Source organism: Sander lucioperca, chromosome 11, assembly GCF_008315115.2.
Source record: "Sander lucioperca isolate FBNREF2018 chromosome 11, SLUC_FBN_1.2, whole genome shotgun sequence".
Taxonomy (NCBI): Eukaryota; Metazoa; Chordata; class Actinopteri; order Perciformes; family Percidae; genus Sander; species Sander lucioperca.
The window spans coordinates 2381967-2386549 of NC_050183.1; the positions used below are offsets into that span (position 1 = coordinate 2381967).

Here is a 4583-nt window from a genome sequence, read left to right on the forward strand (position 1 = left end):
GTGGTTCGCGGCGACGTATTGGCGATGTAATCAAAATACATACGTAGTATTTTGGTAGTTTGCTCACTGGCACGACGTCCCCGCGACGTCGCTGCGCTACGTTTCAGCGACATATAGCCGCTCTCTCCGTGACGTATACATATATACATCATTCTAACGTATGCCATACGTCGTAGAGATGCAGGCAATATACATCGTTCTAACGTATGCCATACGTCGTAGAGATGCAGGCAATATACATCGTTCTAACGTATGCAATACATCGTAGAGATGTAGGCTTATATACGTCGTTCTAACGTATGCAATACATCGTAGAGATGTAGGCTTATATACGTCGTTCTAACGTATGCAATACATCGTAGAGATGCAGGCTTATATACATTGTTCTAACATCTGCTATACATCTTACAGATGTGGTCATCTTCCTGTTATACATAGTACAGATGTCAGGCTCTACATCCACCAGATATCATTTATACAGTCTGCAGATGTCACGCGCTATATACCGTATATGTTATCCTAACATACCTTTACTCTTTAAATGTTGATAAAATAAATTACAAATTACTTACCTTAGTACACCGAGAATATTTTAGATAGGGGGCCTAATTAACATTTTACTGCTATAACTACTACTACTTTATAATAAACTATAGCTACAGTCCAATAATACCAGTCTAATCTGTAGAAATCATAGTCTAGAAGATGACAAACAATTATTAACCTAATTACTTGAAAACATCTTAAATCACTCTGTAGGATCGCTGGTATAAACAAGACCAGTAAACTTCTCACTTTTTGCTGAACAAACATTTATTTTGAACTATATAATTAATCAATAAACATAAAAAACATTAACAAATATAAAAACATTAAACATTAAAATAAAGAATTATCTTGGCCGGCGGTGGTGGCGATTAGGTGCCAGCCGGAGAAACTCTTTGATGGCCTTCTCGGCCTCTGCTTCCGTCGGCGCCTGGAGGACCGGGTTCCTCATTACTGCTGCTGTAATAAAATCGTTGGATTCGAATTATTATCATACTATTTATTTTGTTTTATCTAGTCTTCTCAGTTTTCTATAAAGGTAAAATGGTATAGAATGGTTTCTGCACAGCAAGTGAATAAGAGACTGGTTTAACTTAGTGGAATATATATATTTAAAAAATTTAATAATTCTGGATTCGCTTCTAGTGAATGTTAAAAATGTAAAAACCCTTTCAGTGTTCGGGCTGGTAAGTTGATATACCCCGAAACAAATTATCCGCTGAAATATAGACGTTTCTTTCGCCATGCAAAGTCTATGTGAAAAGTCTTTCTGGGCCATGGGGTGCAGTACCACCGTTATCCACTAAGCCCATGGTGGCTTTTAGACTCGGCGCTCTTCCTGGAGGCTTGGCCAGACCACATCAAGATGTTGGGTCTGGGAACTCTCCATTGACAGGGCTCAATCCGACGGTTGTCTTTCAAACTCCCTCTGCATGCAATAGGATAGCGCTACAACCAGGTTGATCCTGCAAGAGATCATAAAGTAGTATTCACTCAGTTAAATTGCAGAAATCTACCACAAACATTCATAAAAAACAACTGTTCATATATATATATATATATATATATATATATATATATATATATATATATATATATATATATATATATATATTTATACACCCACAAAAACGTCTCTGGTAAGTAAAAACCTTAACCATCATTTAATGGCCTATCAAAAGACTACAACATTTTTTGTGAAATCAGAGATCTTTCATACTGTGCATGCATTTTTTTTTTCTTCACATTCTTCACACCAAGGCCCAGTATTGACAGCTAAAAACTTTGTATTATGAAATAAGACATCCAAGGGATGCATATAATTCTCCCAGTCTCTGGGTGAAGTAATGTAAACAAAAAATAAGTATACGCAAATTACACACAAAATAATAATTAGGTGAATGTACAGTGTATTGTGGTTGGTTAGGCCTTATCTTGTCTGAAGACAAATAGAAAAGAAATTAAGCTTAAATGGCTCCACAACACTAGGGGTGACCACGGCTGATCAGTGAGTCACTTACCAGGGACATCTTCGGTGAGGGCAGCCTCTCTTTCCTCCAAAGCAAGGGGAGATTTCCTTTGAGTCAGTCTAAGCACTGTGGGTACTAGGATCTTAAAGCCATCTTAAAATCTTCGGCAGATATTCATTCTGCAACACAGCACAAACAAACAGGAAACATGTCACAACATTATCATAGGATTTTAAAATTAAATTTCAAAGAGAGCCTTTAGTAATTTAATATGAACTCCAACACAAATATAAGGAAATAAAACATGTAGACAAACCCTACATGGACTCTTACAATAAAACAATAGTCTTAAAATGTATGGCAAATTAACCATACTGTAACAATACTGTTACAGTAAAAGTCCTGCAGTGTAAATGTTACTTAAGCAAAAGTCTGTAAGTATTATCAGGATAATGTAGTTAAACATTAAAACATGTTAGAAAGTGTAAAGGATCCAACCAGTTGTGTGTTTAATGGACTAATCATCTCAGTTTACTTTAGAATCAAACATCAGATTTTATAAACTACATGTGTTCTGTGAGCAGTAATCTTAATGTGTAAAGTAACTAGTAACTAAAGCTGTAACAGATGAATGTAGCGGAGTAACTAAAGTAACTAGTAACTAAAAGCTGTAACAGATGAATGTAGCGGAGTAACTAAAGTAACTAGTAACTAAAGCTGTAACAGATAAATGTAGTGGAGTAAAAAGTAGAAAGTGGAATGAAAAGAAAAGACTCAAGTAAAGTACAAGTACCTCAACATTTAGACTGAAGTACAGTACTGGAGTAAATGTACTTAGTTACATTCTACCCCTGCGTTCGGACTACAAAGACTGTGCAAGATTATGCATTACAGTGTGTACACCCTAATGCATAATGTTACACTACATAAACTACCGGAGCCAGGTGAATTCAGATCCAGATAAAAACTTCTTCAGTAGTAACCTTTACATTTTATATTATTTATATGTCTATGAGATTATAGTTATTTTCCATGGTTCTACTTGGGCCTAATGTTATAACAATCACATAACATTACTGTTACGGTACCTTGATTCCACTGTAGCCTTCTCTGAATGTACCGGGACAGGCTCAACGGTTAGTGTCACGGTTTCTTTCCACTGCTGTACAAATCGGTTGAATTTGGCTTGCTTCTTAAACGATCCTTCAAAGAGGTATGAAACCATCCTCTCAGTCAATCCATAGTCCACTGCTTCTCCGTCAACTTCATTATCTAACGTACAATACAGAAAAGAAAAACAGCAATGTTAACCACCACTGTGGTAACAGCATAATGTAACGTTACACATTTAAAAAGCACATTATGCAATCACGCTTCTCTATCATCCTCCGTTTGGTCCGGACCTAATATCCATATAAAAACACAAAGTAGGGTGCCCAGATAGCTCAATTGGTAGAGCGTGCGCCCATATATATATAGAGGTTTACTCCTCGACGCAGCGGCCGTGGGTTTGACTCCGACGTGCGGCCCTTTGCTGCATGTCATTCCCTTTCATGTCTTCAGCTGTCCTGTCTATTAAAGGCCTAAAATGCCCAAAAAAATAATCTTTAAAAAAAAAAAAAAAAAAGTATTTAGGCGTACCTCATTAGAGACGCTGGAAAAATGTCTCTCTCTCTCTCTCTCTCTCTCACACACACACACACACACACACACACAAACACTATATTAATATAACGTAACGTTAGGCCTATCTTACTTTTTTATTAATGATAATAATTATTATTAATTGTTATTTTGAAAACAGCAGCTAGCTAGCTAACGTTAAATGTTAAGCTTAGCTAGCTACTCGAAAGGGAGGTTAACCGTTGGTTAACCGTTGGTCGGTTCTGTCAGTTAACGTTAACGTGACTGGTGTTGTAACTTGACGTTAGTCTTTGTAGGTTAATTAACGTTAACATTACATGGTTTTACGAAAATGTTCTAAGACAGTTTGACGACAAAATAAAGAATAAATCATCATTTCAAACCCTCACTGGCTACCGATAGTCACATTCTGCCCAAATGGCTTTGCTTTACCATTAACATATATTTAAGAACAAAAGACTTTTAGGCGGCAAAGATGCTTTTTATCGTTCTCCTCTGACGCAGTCCAGCTAACGTTTTATTGCTAGTGTTAACGTAAGTCAGAAGAAAAGACTTTTCGGCGGCAAAAACGCTTTTTTCTCCTCTGACGCAGTAGTTTTATAGCTAACGTTAATGCTAGCTAGCTATCTCGATGGTCAACTGTTGCTAAGTACCGTTAGCTAGCTAAGTACCATGTCGTAACATGTAGAATGGCAATATGGGACATAATACTGCTAATGTTTTAACTAACTAACCTGTTAACGTTAATAATGGCAATCATCAATGTCGAGTGTAGCTAGCTAATGTTGACAGAGTATGAACTTGGCTAGTGCTAACGGTAACGTTAACTTCCAACTTTGAATATTAACACCACAAACACAGATTAAAAATGCACATAATTTACCTTTGAATTTACTTCGCTCCTCTTCAGTGACCTTTATTCCA

General features: G+C 36.6%; 1 long non-coding RNA gene across 1 annotated transcript; it reads right to left on the minus strand.

Annotated features, from left to right (window-relative positions):
• Positions 1-1969: 1969 nt before the first annotated feature.
• Positions 1970-4583, minus strand: LOC116055410. Its single transcript, XR_004106283.2, has 3 exons — positions 4543-4583; positions 3104-3287; positions 1970-2194 (listed from the first exon to the last, which is right to left on the minus strand). It is a non-coding gene; the product is annotated as an uncharacterized LOC116055410 (long non-coding RNA).